The sequence below is a fragment of the Carettochelys insculpta genome, chromosome 8, assembly GCF_033958435.1.
Source record: "Carettochelys insculpta isolate YL-2023 chromosome 8, ASM3395843v1, whole genome shotgun sequence".
NCBI lineage: Eukaryota > Metazoa > Chordata > Testudines > Carettochelyidae > Carettochelys > Carettochelys insculpta.
This window is the reverse complement of record NC_134144.1, coordinates 3,582,341-3,600,941: the sequence shown is the minus strand read 5'-3', so window position 1 is coordinate 3,600,941 and position 18,601 is coordinate 3,582,341. Positions and strand designations below refer to the sequence as shown.

At 41.1% G+C, this 18,601-nt stretch overlaps 1 protein-coding gene across 6 annotated transcripts in view; it reads right to left on the bottom strand.

Annotated features, from left to right (window-relative positions):
• AGAP1 (ArfGAP with GTPase domain, ankyrin repeat and PH domain 1) overlaps positions 1–18,601 on the bottom strand; it is a 507,914-nt gene that overhangs the window by 330,842 nt on the left and 158,471 nt on the right. Inside the window, exon 1 of one of the 6 annotated variants that reach the window (XM_075000600.1) lies at positions 8,720–8,753. The exons of the other annotated variants lie outside the window; for them this stretch is intronic. The gene's annotated coding sequence lies outside the window, so the exon portion shown is untranslated. Of the gene's footprint in view, positions 1–8,719; positions 8,754–18,601 lie in introns of those variants that run through there. 6 annotated transcript variants of the gene reach the window in all.

Below are 18,601 nucleotides of genomic sequence, written 5' to 3'. Positions count from 1 at the left end.
TTACCTTGAATGACTTTCACTCTGGGAGATTCTAATGCTGAGTGTGAGATAGGAAGACCTGCCTGAGTATTTTAAGGGTTTCTGGCCTGCAAAGCTTAGAAGACAATATAGACCTTTGAGTATGTCTCATGAACCTATTAGCATAGCCAACTATTGTACCAGAAGCTTGCAGTCACTTTCTGATTGGGAAACAAGAGACCCTTCAAAAATGAAGCCAATTGCAAAATAAATTTGGCTGAAAAGTGAGAAACTCTAACCCTAAAAGGATTTAAGGATGGTGGAGGTTGGGGAGGGAGGAACATTAGCCTAGAAAAACTGACACACCTGAAGTAAATGTTCCTTCCATAACAATTGTTTGTACAGGATTCTAATTTCAGAACATATGGGCCACTTCTACACTAGCAGGTTCTTTTGGAAAATAAGGCCCTTTTTTGAAAGAACAGGTGGGGCGTCCACACACAAAATGCGCTCCTTCAGTCAGAAATTGAAAGAACGTGGCTCTTCTTCAAGAAGCCATCTTCTGCTCCTGGATCAGGAAGGGCACCTCCTTTCGAAAGTTTCTTTCCAAAAAGGTGTAAATGATCTGAAGGCCCTTTTTTCCCACCCAATATCACTCCTTATGGTGCTGGGTTTTTCAATCCCTGGCACGTTCTTTCAGTCTTCCGGAAGACCTCTTTTAAAAAAACTTCTTTTGAAAGAGTGCATCCACACACAAAAAAGTGGATTTGAAAGTTTGATCTGCTCTTTCAAAAGAAGTTTTTTTAAAAGAGGTCTGCCGGAAGAACTTATTTCAAAGGATCACTAGTGTAGACAGAGCCATATAGTTTGAGGTGTTAACACACTCAGGAACGTTTAACAAAAAATATATTGGTATTGGTCTCATTCAAAATACTCCTGTTGGCTGTCTAAGTTATAAAGGACAGATAGGATTCCTTCCAAGACTCTGCCTAATCAATTTAAAATGCTGAATGATGCAGCCAGGAAAAAAACACCTTAAAGTTTGACTAGACCTTAGATATCCTAAGCAGCAACAGCCACCTAAGTGTATAATATAGTCTGAACTCTCCTCTTTCAGACACAGGAAACTCCTCCCTAAACAACAAATCCAAACAATTAGTGCATTGTAAATACATGGAGCCAGGGCTCCATGGCTTTCAACCTCTTCTGCAATGTCCATTAGAAAGATGGCTGTAGAAAGTCCTTTTAAGCATACCGATGAATTCGTAGAGAAATAATCTTTCCGATCGGGTAACCCAATGTAATTAGAAAAAAGATATTACCCATGCACTGTCTTCAAAAGAAGTCACATCAACTTTGTTTTAAAAGGAGTGGAACAGGGTTGAGCCCTGGTGGCCCCCTTCACTGGCCACAGACAAAACCAACAATCCTGGTGGTGGGTGATGTATAAGCACTCAAACCCCTTCATGGAACTAAGTACTTTTTGTCTGCGCTCTTGAAAGTGGGTGGGATGGATGATGGGATTTGCCAGATGGGTCTGGCAATGTTCAGGACCACCTTATGTACCAGGAGTGTAATACAGAAAGGAGTGAATTCTGAGTGCAGATTAAACAATTTGTTGTCCATCTACTCCTCCATCTCTTTTCCATTAAGGTCCAATTTCAAAGCTACCTTGTGGAGCAGTGCCTGAAGTTCCCTGAAATCATCCAGTGGGATAGGGCCCGGGCTGAAGAGATCAGGGCAGGTGTTTTAACCTAATTTCTATTTTTGTCCTATTTCTAGCACTTTGTTTTGAGAATCAACAGGAGGAAATCTGTGTCACTTAGTAAAATAGTTAGTTGAATATGCATATTTTAAATACTAAACATAATTCTGTGCAGTGGCACTGCAGATTAGGGGATCCTTTTTTATCGTCCAGTTGAGCCTGAAAGGCAGTATTTAATCAAATTTGAAAGAGTATCAAATCACTCAGTTTCTTTTGATAATGGCTATTTGTTTCATTGGCTAACTGCTCACTGAAGCCATCACTAATTGCCCCTAGGGTCTACTGCACCCACCATCCTTTTTTACTGCTAATTGCCACTGGGATCAAATTATATGGCACTGGGATATAACCAATAAACATAGGAGAAAGATAAGACGTGGAAGATTATCTAAAGGCTATGTTTGTATACTTCTACATGTTTTATCCCAAAAGTAGCTGAGTTTCCATCCCTTTAGTTCATTGTTAAAATCCTAACAATTCTGCTCCTTCAAACATAACTAGCAAACTTATGCTAGAAACTACAACTAGCATCACACTGTCTCTGATTTTGTTGGTGTGTGTTAAAAAAAAAAACACAGATGTTTTATTTTTAAGAATAACTAATTGCTAACTTGTTTCTGAAAACTTACTTTTTAAAAGTGTGACATTTTAATCAGGTTATGTTTAAAATATTGAGATTAACACCTTGATCATTACTCTTTTTAGGTAATTACACATGGTACTTGTATTGATGTCTGCATTAATATGATATTTTTAGCTAATTCATATCTGCTTTTTCCAGTTTTGAAACTAACTTAAGTACATTCACTTAAAATGCCAAGTATTCCAACAAACAGATTTAAAACAAAAATGGTCAAAAGTTGTCTGAACTGTGTTCACAGCAGCACAATGAGTATCTAAGCAAGAGACTCAAGCAGTGTCAATATTCTTGCAGAACAACTACAAGAATCAGCTCACTTTTGCCAGATACCATTTCCATTATGTTACTGGAAATATTTTATCTTCTGTTTGTGTGCAATTAAACTGACATTTACCAATAAAATTCTAATCCTTCCAAGCCTAATTAGTTAATCACAGCATGCTGGTCATTTCATATTTGTCTGAATTTCCACTACAGACGACTCAAAAAAGTTGTGTTACTGCTTAAGAAAAAATCAAAATGTTTCTGAACAAATGAAACCTCATCTTTCACTTCAGAATGTATTGATTTGCTAAACAGATTACAGCTGTGTCTACACGTGCACGCTACTTCGAAGTAGCGGCACTAACTTCGAAATAGCGCCCATCGCGGCTACATGCGTCGGGCGCTATTTCGAAGTTAACTTCAACGTTAGGCGGCAAGACGTCGAAGTCGCTAACCTCATGAGGGGATCGGAATAGCGCCCTACTTCGACGTTCAACGTCGAAGTAGGGACCATGCAGACGATCCACGTCCCGCAACGTCGAAATTGCTGGGTCCTCCATGGCGGCCATCAGCTGGGGGGTTGAGAGATGCTCTCTCTCCAGCCCCTGCGGGGCTCTATGCTCACCGTGGGCAGCAGCCCTTAGCCCAGGGCTTCTGGCTGCTGCTGCGGCAGCTGGGGATCCATGCTGCAGGCACAGGGTCTGCAACCAGTTGTAGGATCTGTGTATCTTGTGTTGTATAGTGCAACTGTGTCTGGGAGGGGCCCTTTAAGGGAGCGGCTTGCTGTTGAGTCCGCCCTGTGACCCTGTCTGCAGCTGTGCCTGGCACCCTTATTTCGATGTGTGCTACTGTGGCGTGTAGACGTTCCCTCGCAGCGCCTATTTCGATGTGGTGCCGCGCAACGTCGAAGTTGAACATTGACATTGCCAGCCCTGGAGGACGTGTAGACGTTATTCATCGAAATAGCCTATTTCGATGTTGCTACATCGAAATAAGCTATTTCGATGTAGGCTTCACGTGTAGACGTAGCCTACATCAATTAACAGCAAATGTGTTAAACTCTAGGAAAGTCTGCTGATACTTACCAATGTCCTTTCTTCCAGTAAGACAGGGAATAGTCCTACAATAGATCTTAAGCTTGCCTGCATTTTAAGGATCACGATCAGGCCACAACTTGCACTCAGAGGTATTCAAAGAAATGGTCAGTGAGCATTCTGAACTTTTAAGGTTGATTTTTAATAAATCTTGCAATACTTGAGATGCTTCTGAAGACTGGAGAACAGTTAATGTTGTGCTGATATCTAAAATGCGTAATGGGAGTTACCCTGACATCAATATTAGATAATATCAAGCTAAGAGTAACATGAGATGAAATCCATTGAGAACTGCAATTATGTGTACACATGCATCTCCCACCAAGCTAATCTGATCTATTTTGTGATAAAGTGCAAGTTTTGCTGCTAAAAGTAACTGGTGTTTGTATCATATTCTTGGACTTCCCCTCAGGCATTTGACTTGATCCTATATGAAACTCTGTTAAAGATAGGACCGCACAGCAATCAGCATAGTCCATTTAAATGGATTAAAACTGGTTTAATGTGATCTCAAAAGAGTAACTGTAAAATTGTTATGCCAGGTCTGTTTCTACTGGGGTCCCAGAATGTTCTTGGCTCAAAGTTATTCAATATCTTCACTTATTATCTGGAAGTGAATAGGAAATCACTGCTGGTATATATTTAGATGGCAAAAAAAACTGATGGAACACAAAACTACAGGGACAGATCATATATTCAGACTGGCCTGCATAGCTTGGTCAACTAAATTGAACGTACATGTTCACACACACACACACACACACACACACCCCACACACGTATTGTCATATGTCTTGAAACAAACAATGTAAGTCACATGTGAGAAAGTTATTCTTGAATTAAGTGACACTGAAAAGTTCTTAGAAGCTCATCACAGATAATCAATTGAACGTGAATGAGCTCCCAGTGTAGGACTGTAGCTAAGAAGGCAAACATGATCTTAAGATGTATGAGCAAGAGAATATAAAATATGAACGGAGAGGAAGTAATTAGGGAGACCATTACTAGAATACTGTATCCAGTTCTGGGATCCATGCTTCAAAAAGAACATGAGACAAATTGGAAAGGCATGCAGGAAAGAAGTGACCAAAAATATTCTCTTTTGGAAAACATATTTATCAATTTAGCTTCTTTAATCTCACTCTTTAAATTACCTTGATCACAATCTACAAATACCTACAAGGAAAAAATTTCAGACAGCATATGGTTTCTTAGCTAGCAGGAGATAGCTTAACATGATCCTATGACAGGAAGAACACTAGAAACAATCAGCAAATTTAACAGCAAAGGCAATTAACCATTGAACAGATTATATCAAGTGCTTTCCCTGTCACGCGATGTGAAGTAAGCTCTCGGTATCTTTGGGCTTGTGTACACTAGCTCCCTGCTTCGAAGGGAGCATGGTAAGGAGGGTGTTGGGAGTTTATTAATGAAGTGCTGCACTGCACATGCAGCACATCATTAAACTAATTCTCCCCTGCAGCACTTCGATGTACCGGTGAGTTAGCCGCAGCTACACACAAGCCAGCACTTCAAAGTTTAAAACTTCGGAGTTGCCGCAGGGGAGAATTAGCTTAATGAAGTGCTGCATGTGCAGCGCAGCACTTAATTAACAAACTCCCAAAACCCTACTTACCATGCTCCCTTCGAAGTAGGGAGCTAGTGAAGACAAGCCATTTGTCAAAGATACGCTATCACTCATAAGTTATGAGCATGCATAGTGGGGCACATACAACTCCCACAGCCAATGAGTGAAGGCCTTCTGGGGGGAACCAATCACAAAGCAGAGTTCTGGATCAGCCTAGTACATAAGGAGCTGCTCCAGCAGTGCTGGGTCAGTTAGGTCCTAGCTAGGGAAGATGCAGTCCCAGCTCCCAGGCAGAGCAGCACCTCAGTGCAGCAGGGTTGGGCAGGCTAAGGAGGGGGTAGGGACAGGCTAGCCCTGATGCCTGCCAAACTGCTGACCCTGAAATAGAGGCCCAAGTGGTGCAAAGGGGGCCACAGGAGAAGTGGCCCATGGAGCAAGATAGCAAAGGGGAGAGGAGGGCAGAACAAGGCTGCCACCAGAGGGTCCCTGGCCCAGGACTCAGATTAGTAAGCAGGCCTGAGTCCCTCCCCTTCTCCTTTGTACTGCACCTAGCCACACACCAGGGCGGTCCCAATAAACTATAGTCTGCCCTGTCATGAGGGGCTAGACCAATTCTGCAGTGGGCAACAGTGGCAGGTGCCCTGGACTGAACCCGGACTACTGAATCCCCTAGAAGAGGGGCAAGGTACTACTAGAGCAGTCACTGCTGGTGGGCAGTGTCCTGAAGAGTCACACAGGTCCAAAACTGATCGTGCAAAGGAAGAGGTGGCAGACAACCAACCAGCCAGAAGGGGATGCCCTGCTGAGATCAAGCTAATTTCCAGATCAGCCAGCAGGCAGCACTGTAGCAGTGAGTTGACCCCATACAGTGTGATGTAGATAATACTGTGAAGCTTCTTCGGCCTGTACTAGACAGGTGCTCATACTCCCATCTGACATTAACATCTGCTTACATTCTTACATGAGGCAGAATCCTCTCTCTTTGCAGGATATCATCAGTGGTCTCAAAGTTCTCTCACATAGTCACCACTCAGCTGAACACAGACCCTTTCCATTTGTGCAATGTAAGATTACGAAAAAGCTAACTTCAGTCTGTAGATTTAGAGCATCTGACCATATCTAACCTTAAGCCCTAGCCCCTCTGATGGATGTGATGGCCTCAGACAGGGTAACTACTGCACTGTTCCCTGTGTCCTATGGAACAAGAAGTTGAGCTTGGAGAAAAGTTCCACAATGTTTGTCTTCAGTAGGACAAACCATGCTGTTTGGCATTTTAGAACTATATTCCTTCTGCTAAAGGAGAGCCCATCTTTAATTCTAGGACAGATATGATTCAGTCTCATGTTGCTGGAGACAACCCATATTCTTTACAACAGTAGCTTAACCTTGTCCAAATTTTGACTCATTTACATCAGTTGTGTTATCCTCCTGGAGAAAAATCTGGAGTCCTGTATGCAAACAGATGAATATCCAAGTTGTTTAATCTATTTGCAAAGGAGAAGAAAGGGAGCTGCAGATTCCACTCAGCGCCCATTATTACCTACTAATTCCATATGTGAGGATACCAAAATTTCCCTTTTATATGGTATAATGGTTATTGGTATTTTCTCTTGCTCAAACTCTAAAACTCATCGCCTGCTGTAGGTTAGGAGAATCACTTTTCCTTTACCTATTCAGATATGCTACAGCTCTCATGTTATCTACCATAGCTAAAACCTGGAGGGATTCCATTTTTATCAGTAACTACTGATAAACGTCGATCTAACATGCAAACCAATGGGAAAATATTCCACTGACTCAGACAAAAAAAAGTAAACAGGCAACAACAAATGCTGCTTCAGAACATATTACAGCTTGATTTAAGGTTATGTACTTTGTGTATTTTGACATGACAATTTTTGTTTAAACAGTTCTAAAGCAGCAACTTCTTGAACCACAACATCTCATTAAATAAATGCCACCCCCATCGCCTGGTCCCCACAAGTAATTTTCCACAACTGTGAACTTTAATATTGGAAAAAAAAAGTTTTAAAATTAACATTGATAATAGACACCTAAATTAAGTAAAAATAATACCCACCAAATTCTGCTAATCACAGTGTGGATATCCCTCATGATAACAACTGCTTCAAGACCCTTCTACTCTTAACTCGTAGGCTACATCTACAGTAGCATTCCTCTTTTGAAAGAGGCATGCTAATGAGGAAAATCAAAAATGCAAATGAGATGCAGATTTACATATCTGCTGCCTCATTTGCATATTCTTTCAAAAGAAGAAAAGTTCTTAGGAAAGTAAACCCCATTTTCAAAAGAACCCTTATTCCTAAAAAAGGAAGGATTCTTTCGAAAATGGGGTTTACTTTCAAAAGAGCACCGTCTACACTGCTTTTCTTCTTTCAAAAAAAGCTCTTTTGAAAGAATATGCAAATTAGGCACCAGATATGTAAATATGCATCTCATGTGCATTTTAATTTCCCTCAATTGCATGCCTCTTTCAAAAGGGGAATGCTAGTGTAGACAGAGCGTTACTGGTTGATACTATGACTGTTCTTCCCTTGATGAAGCACTTTGCCCTGTTTCCACCAACAGACGCACTAAGATCCAGTCTAGCTAAACTACCATGTGAGCTTTCAGGAACCTACTGTCCCTTGTCCCACTGGTGCTGAATTTGCGATACCTTTTGCCACAAATGTTCATGTTTGGTGGCTCCTCTGCAACAGAAACCAAAGCCCCAGTTAAAACTTTGCTTGCACAGGAATGGACAATTCTTGTCTCATGCGTTTCTAGCAAAGGTGTTTAAACATGTGCTGTACTGCTGATGCATTCAGTATCACCAAAGCCATTTCAAAGTTTCTCTTCAATGTGGAATCTTACCAAGAGTCCCAGTATAGAATAGGCTTTGGTCTTGGCTACAGTAGACTTGGCTAAAATTTTCCCACTGGTGAAGCAGCTGAATAGATATGCTGTCTGGAGTAGCACTCCCACAATAACTAGCACTGGTGGAGTGGAACTGGTGGTTGTGCCAGTGAGAAATTTGACAAAAAGCCTAATTTATGTATCACTTCTTACTCTCCAAAGCAATCATATAAATCAGGCATTACAAACGTTACAGCACCAAGCACAAGCTTGTATTACTCCTGCCATAGATGTACAGGCTAAGAGCTGAACGGACATCTAGAAGGAACGAATGCCAAATATAACAGGTCACAAGAGATTTCTGGACAACAAAAGGTGTAAACCAGTGTAGTCCCACTGATACCAATATAGTAAAACCTTCTTAGATCCTCTGATAACATGGCCCCATAGTCACTTAAATTTAAAAATATCTACAACTGTCCATGATCTGTTCAATGATGTTTAATCTCCCTACTTAATAGCTGACAAACACACACTAAGCTACACAAAGGTACCTGATACTGTTCTCTAGCTGCTTCTGCTGTGATGGATCAAAAAACGAAGCATTAACTGGTATCTTCCTGATCTCACTTCTATTCTCCCGTGAACCTTATTGTTTAGCCCTAACAAAGAGAAAAGGTGTTCATATTTAGAATATTAAATGTATATTTAACATATCTAAAATACAATTTCTATGTCATTTAAACAGATTTCAGCTTTACAAAATTACAGTCGCTCTCTCTCCAAGCATGACACAAAAGAAGCCTGTGACAGGGCTATCTAACTAGTGAACACAGGTTTGAGATTTTCAGTTCTCTTCAGGGTACAACCTTGCATGATAGCATAATTTTTACCAGTTTCTCATGGGGTATTAATTACAAGGCAGTAAAGTCACCTGAGTACTGTGTACACTAGGGAGTACACCTGTGCAACTGGATAATTGAAAGAATATGGGTAACTATTCTAGTACAGAGAGTGCTTGAACAAGTCTAAAATACTAAACTAGCACTGTGAATTAACACATTTCCTTTGGGCAAGCATTTTCAGTTTTGCACATAATTTAAAATGCAGGGGAAACACTTCTTGATTTATGTAAGAAGCATATACCCCAAATCCTGGAAACTACTGAAACAATTATGAAAAAGCCCTGCCAGATCCTGGACAAAACAGTCAATTCTTAATACATTTGGGACCCACTATATAATGAATGCACTTATGAGTTATTATGAGATCATATGTAGCATTTCTAGAAGGAGTATGAGGCATGCTAATGTAATTTCTCTGGTACTGAACCATTTTGAAAGAACCTTGTGGTATGTCAATCCAGATTCCCCAAGTTGGACATATAACTGGTTTTAAAGAGGAGCAGGGCTTTTCTGACCCAGCAAACAGACAAGTACTCCATTCCACAGAGCATCCAATCCTTAGGGAAGGGTTGGAAAGACTGACACCAACTAGAGCCCTTCGGGAGACTGCAAGGAGGGGCAGATGTTCTCTAGGCTTATTCATAGGAGAAGGTTCATTAGTAGTTCTCTCTGTAGCACCTTTACCTTATGCTTGCTTAGAAAAACACAAGTGGATCTTTTGGAAATTAAGTGTATAGGTATAGAGAATAACAATGAAGGCAGAAATTGTTCAACTTGTTCAGGAGGGAGAGGGGCACAGCTATCCACACAAGAAAGACAAAGGCTGGGAGACAGACAGAGCAGCTGTCCTGAACTGTGGCATCTATATTCGGTCTCTACGTGCTTTAAACAAGAGTAAAGGTTTGCTTAATGATTCATGTAATGCCTTTTAACATGAAAAAAGGCTGAACCTCCATCACTGTTTTTTGTTGTTTCTTTAACAAAAAAATAGCTAACTGAACTTCCAGGTGCTTCGACCTTGAGGCTCTTGTAAGTCTCCCACCTTCACAGCACTGTCATAACTCATGGAAACGAAGCACTGACATTTTAACAATGACATCTGCAAAGTACTACGACAGGATGAGAAAAGTGCCCGCAAACATTCTTCATTGACACATCTCACATTGAAAGTGCTGGAGGAACTGCAATGATGGGTGATTTGATAGCAGTCTTCAACTTCCTGAAAGAGGGCTCTGAAGATGATGGAGAGAGACTGTTCTCAATGGCGACAGATGGCAGACCCAGGAGCAATGGTCTGAAGTTACAGAGAGAGAGGTGTAGGTTGGATATTAGGAAAAACTGTTTCACTAGGAGGGTGATGAAGGACTGGAATGCATTGCCAAGAGAGGTGGTGTAATCTCCATCCCTCAAGGTTTTTAAGCCCCAGTTTGACATAGTCATGACTGTGATGATTTAGTTGGCGTTGATCCTGCTTTAGGCAGGGGTCTGGACTAGATGACCTCCTGAGGTCCCTTCTACCCCTAGAATTCTAAGATTCTATGACACATTCAGAGAAAACCCAGTGCAGAAGCAGCCCCATTCAACTCTATACTATACTCAGATGCATTCAGGATGCATGTAAAACTCAGTTAACAGTTAAAATAAAAAAGTGGCTATCAAGCACACCAAGGCAGCTTCCACTCAAAGAATCTTCCAGACTTGCTTTCAACAACCTACATTTCAGGGGACTATATGTTCCTGATCCCAGTTTCCCTCCTCTCATTTTCTTGTATTACTGAAAGCTTATATGAAAATACTGAATCCTGAAACTGACATTTAGGTTGAAGCAGTTTAAAGACATTCTTCCTGTACTGATGTTTTACTTTTGTTCCTGATTTTCAGTACCCTTTACTAGTATCATTTCCTCTTAGTTTTATTTAATTCAGATTGAGCAATACCATGACATTTGTTCAAGCTTCTTTGAACTAGAATTTTGCTTTGATTAACAGGCTAATAAAGCTGTCTGAGGCTAACAAGTAAATCACTATTTTCCTCTGAGCTAAAGCAGGTTAAGTGACACAATAATTGTTTAATGAGATCTTCGAAAAGCTGTTAAAATGTTTAACAACAATTATTCTATTAAGAGTTTAAATATATTCCATAAACATAGTCCATCTTCCCCCACTCCACCTGACTCATGCTGCACAATCAACAACAAACTCCGAATTCAAACTGTTCTCATATAAAAATTTTGAGTACAGCTTAAGATAAAGAATATAAACATTCAAAATGGTTTCTCCACTTGTGTTCACAATTTCTAAATCCTATTCCTCTCCTTGCATGTATTGTTCCTTTCCCAACTCCCATCTAGTACAGCTACACGGTATCTAAATTAACACACTAAGGAATTTTTCCTCGTATTTCCCCCATAATTAGCAGCTACCCAAGCTATTCAAATTGTTCAACCTGTTTTATAACAAGACAATCAGTACGTAGCCACACCTCTCATTATTATATGTTTTTATACATAAAACATGTCAACAATCTGTTTCTACACACATTTTAGTTATTTTCTAGGAGCCAGTACCATGTGAAGGCCTAGATATTACAGATTATGTGATAATCTATTGTTTCAGTACTGGTGCACACAGCTTCCATTCTTTATTGTATTTATTTGTGATGAAACACACTCAAGCTACATCTACACTGGCCCCTCCCTTTCAAGAGTGGCATGCAAATGTGGTGGATCAGAATGCAACTATGATAATTTGCATATTCAGTACCTTATTTGCATAATGACAGCCACTCACCATTCTGAAAGAGCTGCTTTCGAAATGCAAAACAGGTGTGTAGATAGGGTTCCTTCTAAAGAAAGCCCCTAACTCCTGGAATGACCCTTGACTAGTCAGTCATCCAGGTATGCAAACAGTTGCATCTGTTGCCTGCGCAGGTGCACTGCTACAACCACCATGCATTTGGTGAAGACCCTTTGGGCTGCAGACAGACCAAAAGACAGGATTGTAAACTGATAATGGTTCCCATCTTCCATGAAGCTGAGAAACATTCTGTGAGGAGGGTAGCTTGAAATATGTGTCCTGTAAGTCAAGAGCTGCGAACCGATCTCCCTGCTCCAGCATCGGAAGTATGAGACCCAAGGATATCATATGAAATTTTACCTATTTCATGAACTCATTGAGACCTCTTAGGGCCAGTATGGGTCTCAAGCTCCCTCTTTGGTTTTGGAATTAGGAAATACTGTGTATAAAATCCCTGCCCCTGAACCTGGGAGGAACTTCTTGTACGGCCCCAGAGCCCAGGAGGGATTGCAATTCCCACCGTAACAGAATCTCATGAAAGGGGTCCCTGAAGAGGGACAGGGAAGGAGGCTGGGAAAGGGGGGTACGAAGATAACTGAATAGCGTATCCCCTCTCTAGATGAAGCTGCCAGGTCCCCCTCTGTCTATGGAGGACAGGCGGCATAGCACTGAAATGGAGCGATCGAGGCTCATGGATGTGACAGCGGCATCAGCCCCAGGGAGACTCTAGAGGCTTCAGAGCTGCTTCCATTAAGAGGACTTTAAGGCATTGGGCCCTACCTTTTGAAGTTCTGGGCTTAAAGTCCTTACAAATTGGACAGCAATCACGCAAGTGCCCTTTCCCCAAGCAAATCAAACAGGCTGAATGGGGGTCACTTTGAGGCATAGTTTGCCACATTTTGAGCAAGTCTTAAAGCCTGGTAAACCAGGCATTCCCCAGAGCCAAGGCAGCCAGAAAGCCCCATCTCAGCTATTAGTTAAAACACTAACTATCAAGTACTAAAACTATTTACACTTCTTTAAGAACTATTTACACTACAATGGGCTGCTAGCTGAAGATTTGAGCAGAGAAAGCAAGAGCTCCAACCACCGGCAGTATGGCGAAAAGGAATGCGGATGGGGGGGCGGCTCTTGGGAGGTACATATATTGGTTGCCATATTGGCGCCAAGCCAGGGGGCATCGCACCAACCCAATGGCTACTGGAGCGGGCAAAAAGCTTCTGGCTACTGAGCGCGTGTCCACGCACACGCGACTTGGAATTGACATGAGCAATCACTCAAAGAAGAGCCAAGAGTATTTTAAAATGTGTAATTGTGACAGAGCAAGCTACCACACAACTGAAAGTGAGAAACTATACACAGAGTGTTCACCTTTATTTTATATATCCACTAAACACTTTCTATCATATGATATGAAAGATACTTCTAGAAAGGTCAGGTTGTGGTTCCTAAAACAAGTCCAAAAGCCAAATATACAAAACAAAGTGAAGAGGAGCTGCCTTTTCCATCTACAGTTTATCAGGTGAGCCCACCAGTTCATCAAGACTCACCAAGTCAGTCAGTGCATTGTGGGCAGGATATATATTTACCACCAGCAACAGATTTACTTGCAATTGTAGGTATTAATCAGAGTTGACAGTAACTGTCATCTTTGTTGGAAACCTCAAAGGAGTCTGTGATATTTGAGCATCCAAATTGCACTAAGATTAAGTGAGATTCAGCTGTTGAACTCCCTCCCAAACACATCAAACTCATAATAAAGTGGATGATTTTGACTGGATGTATTTCTGGAGATATCACATAATCTTTAATTAAAGATTCATCTTTAATTGCTGGAGATTCCAGACCCCATTTCCCTCTACGCTGTGCAGCTGCCTGTTAAGCCCCATACAGGGGCTCAGGGCCATAGCAGGGAGAAATGCCTCCTCAGAACTTACCTAGCATGGTCAATGGAGAAAGGCATCTCTCCCATCCAACCCAGACACTGCTGTTAAGGGCGGGGAGGGGAAGGACAGGGAGAGGGAAGGCAAGAGAGAGATGTGGCGAGTCCTCTCCCCCCACCATAGCCTTCAGACAGCCTGTACTCCAATCTGCTGGCCCCACCCTTAGAGCCTGATGATTCCACAAACCTACCCTCTGACCCAGCCCTGAGCCCCTCCATTCCACATTCTAAACTGCCTCAGTCCCACCAACCACATAATTTTTTTTTCAGTGCACCCATCACCTCCATATTGGTGCACATTGTGTGGGGAACAATTAGAGAGAACACTGCTCCAGGCAAATCTCAGAGGACTGGCTACCCTATGCCATCATTTTATTTTATTTTATTTTATTTTTGCCTCATGCATACCAGCAAAGTAGTAAATACCTTTCAGGAAACAGATTCTTCAGAAACTTCTCCCCAGTAGCAAAACAAGCAACTATTTCTGCTTTACAATTAACACAACAAACCACAAAGGAACATCTTTTTATTTGTGGGATGCTTATTGCTCCGGGTTTTGGTTGCATTTAGCAAATTCCCTCTGAACTGTCAGTCTCATGAGAGAGTGAGAAAGGGAAGAGTCAAAACAACAGATGAGGTTTTAATTAACCCTTGCAAGGCTATTGTAGACTCTGTGTGTGTGTGTGTGTGTGTAAAAATCATGCAATAAAGTGAGAATTACCAGTCCATATTTGGGCGGCAACAGCAAAAAAAAAATTATCCGCTTGAATCAACATCTCTAAACTGAAGGCAATGCTAAGTGTCTTCAAAAGAGATAATGTAATTCAAACATTAAATCTCAAGACAGCCACAATAATCCATGATACAAGGAGCATTACCAAACTGGAGGCATATATCTAGCGGAGACAAAAAGGCACCAGTCCAGGATCTAGTACTAATTAGTATTTTCCTGAATGACTTGGATAATGGAGTGGAGAATATGCTTAGAATTTTTTTAGATGACACCAAGCTGAGAGGAGTGGCAAGAACTTTGGAGGACAGCATTAGAACTCAAAGCAACCTAGACATATTGGAAAACTGGATGGAAAAAAAAATCAACAAGATGAAATTCAGTAACGACAAGTGCAAGGAATTACACTTAGGCAAAAAAATCAAATGCACAACCACCAAATGGAATATTAACTGGCAAGGTTGTAGTAATGCTGAAAAAGATCTGGGAGCTATAGTGGATCACAAATAGATAGGAATCAACAATATGATGATGTAGGGAAGAGAGCTAATACTCTAGGATGTATTAACATGCATGTTGTGTCCAAGACATGGGCACTAACTGTTCCACTGTGACCACTGGGGAGGACTCAAGTGGAGGACCGCGTCAAAATCTAGCTGTCGTACTGTTTAGGAGAGATGTGGACAAACTGGAGATAGTCTAAAGGAGAGCAACAAAAATGATAAAAGATTAGAGAACACATCTAAAGAAGAAAAAAACAAAACCTGGACATGTTTAATCTTCAGAAGAGATGATTTATGGGGCAGCACTCAACAACTACCCTCAGATTTCTTAAGGGCTAACATAAAGAAGATGGTGATCAGTTCTTCTCAGCTCTGCAGCAAAGCACAGGTAGGTAAGATACTAGGAAAAACTATCCAACAACAAGGACAGTTAAGCACTGAAATGGACTTCCAAGGAAGTTTGGGCAAACTCTGCCATTGGAGGTTTTTAACACATTAGACAAACACCTGAAAGGGACAGTCCAGATATTACTTATAGACCTGCCTCAGCTCAGGGAGCCAGACTAGATGACTTTTCTAGGCCCCTTTGAGCCCTACACTTCTATGACTCTGAGATATTCCACTGCAGAGAAGTATATGTGGATCCTGCACCTCAGCCGCTCCTTCCTTTTTCCTTCTGCTGACGTGCAAAATGTAGAAAGAACAATTTCATGCAACTCAACTTAGCTTAACTCTAGATCTATTTATAAGACCTTTTCAGTTTCCTGCCGACAAAATCCCTATCCCCACATACAGCCTCAGATCACCAGCTGGGCACCCTGCAAAGCTAGAGGAAGTTTTCCAGTTCACTTTAATTAACTTTGGCTTCTTGCAGCTGTTCGAGTTTTATTTTAGTAGGTAGTCTATTCTGTACATGCTGAAGGGATACAGGTCAATTTAATTTTAGTATTTCTACATTAATATACAGCTAGACACTCTCCTTATCACTCACTTATCACTGAAGGTTTGGAAGACTGTTTTAAGTACTAGTGTGACAGCAAATATTGAGAGCATGGTCCACAGACCTGTCCTTAACAACTTCCCAGAAAAGCCAGGGAGGATATGCAAACTTCATAACTGAAGAAAATTTAAAAAATCTTGAGTTTTTTGTAAATCAAAACACATCAGTGCTAGGTATCTATGAAGTAGGAGAACAGGGATGACAAAAGTGCACTGTACGCAAGAAGAGAATCACTGTTTTCTATACAACTGGCTCTTGCTGGCAAATGGAAGGGTCAGACAGTGTGACCCAAAATTGGCTTTGTTTTTAAAGCAAAATATTGAAATAATTTCAACTTTCTTCATATGGATACTACATCTATTACCTTTCTGAAGTACTTCAACTGCCATTTCTACAACATTGATATCAATTCTCCCGAGAACTCTTCCTCACTCCCCAACTTTTCACACTGAATAAACCCATGCAAATCCTAAACAATTTCAGTGGTGCGCAATGGTATCATGAAATATACTATGTGTGAGACAGCTTCAGCCCACTCAAAAGGGACATGGGAAACAGTCAAGAATAAAGCCCTAATAGCGGGTGGACCTCCCTGGCCCAGCACCTCTAGGACCTGACCAGACCCAAAAGGGCAGTTTGCTAGACCCTGGGAGGTCAGGCCGCCAGGCTCTCCAGGGGCTGCCAGTCTACTGGCTGGGCTCCCTGGCCTCAGCCTACCACATGGGCTCCAGTCCCAGCCAGGCTCTGACAACTTCTACCACTGGGGCATTCTGGATGTCAGAAGTTCAGTCCGTACTTAAGTACTTATCTTGGTGCAATCCAAGGTTTTCCTTTTTTTCATTTGTCTAATCAGATCACATAACACCACGTTTCAGCAAGAAAGTCTAGCATTTTAACTTTTTGAATTTTTTTTTCATTTTTCTAGGTACTGCACAGGTGAGCTTATATTATTTAGCATTTATTTTACTCAAATGTTGAAGATTTACTTGCACTGTATAGTACACACAAAAAAATTAACCTTTAGTGATGGCTTCTCCCTTCAACTCAAATATAAAGCTGGTCAGTCTGTAACTGAAATCAAAGATTACATTGCAGATCTCCACAGGAAGTGCCTTACATTAGCCTGTCTGTAATGGATGGAATAGCAAGATCTAGCCCTCATCATCTAAATGTTATACAATCATTTCTTCATTATTTAACAAAACTTATTGCTAGAACGTTGCAAATCTCCAAAGACTTAAAGAACTAGCCATGATTCAAGTTTACCACAGGTCGAAATCTATGCATTTTGCCAAGTCCGGAGACACCTTAAGGAAAGGGACATCTTGCCTAGAAAGGTGCCTGAAACCAAAGCTAATACACTAAGATGAACCACTTCAGTGACCTGTAAAAGGAAACAACAGTGGGGACACAATATCATTAGGAAGCTCAGTAATCTGACCTCACATGCCCTGCCTAGCTGTGGAAACACAAGTGAAAAATCATGCCCCACTCTAAAAGTTTCAAAATAGCCTGCCATTTCTCTTCCATGGAGATTTAAGCAGGAGTAGAAGTATAAGGGGAGGGGGTGAAAGTTGTGCCACAATATTAAGTATGTACCACTTTCTGACTCACGCTGAAGTCCTAGTCCTGCAAACTGTTCCTCATATGGACACTTCTGTGCTCATAAAGAGCCCTGCTGACCTCATTAGGTACTTGTCTAAATGAATCAGTCACAGGAATGGGAGCCACATTTGTTTACTTGATGATTTTTATTGCTCTTGTGGAATTTTTTTCAATCTTTAAAAACATTTGAAATGCTCCTTCCCTTAAGTACCAGAGTGCTGCCACCCCAAATTCTGTATTACTACAGCTGTATATAACTTTATACAATCAAAGTAGAGCAGGAGCTGTTTGAGGGTATCTGATTTTTGTAATGCCTGGTTTTTATGGGTAATTTCAACATCAGCACATATTATAAGAATTTAATATCTGCTCCAGAAGCTGAAGAAGTGGGTCTTACCCACAAAAGCTCATTACTTAATAAATAAAATTGTTAGCTTTTAAAGATGCTACAGCTCTGTTTGCTTCCTTTGTTTTTTGTGAAGCTACAGACTAACATGGCTACCCCCAAGACATGTTTTATATATGTATGTGTATCTTTAAACAAACAATAGCTTTTGAAGTTGTTACTGTGCTTGTGTTTGAATACTATATCCTACTGTACAGCTGACAATCGCCCTTCTATTTGAGGACATTGAAATGCTTTGCACACTTAGATGACTTAAGCTTTGAAACATTGGTGTGTTCATATACTTTTGGTAGCCAGTTAGAAGCCTTGTGCTATCCTCTATCCTGCCCCTAATCCACCCAACGGAAGACATGCTTCCCTCTCAGTGACAGCTCCTGTTTTTTTTTTGGTGTCCCAAGAAATGGAACCAGTTAAAAATTCTCTTTTCTTCCTTCTTTACATCTAGAAAATGCCCTGGGAAGACAGAGCATCTCACATTCCTTGTTTACTTTCTCTCAGCTGCATGGGCAATGGGAGAAACTGCTGTTTGGGGAGGCAAGCTTCCCAGCCT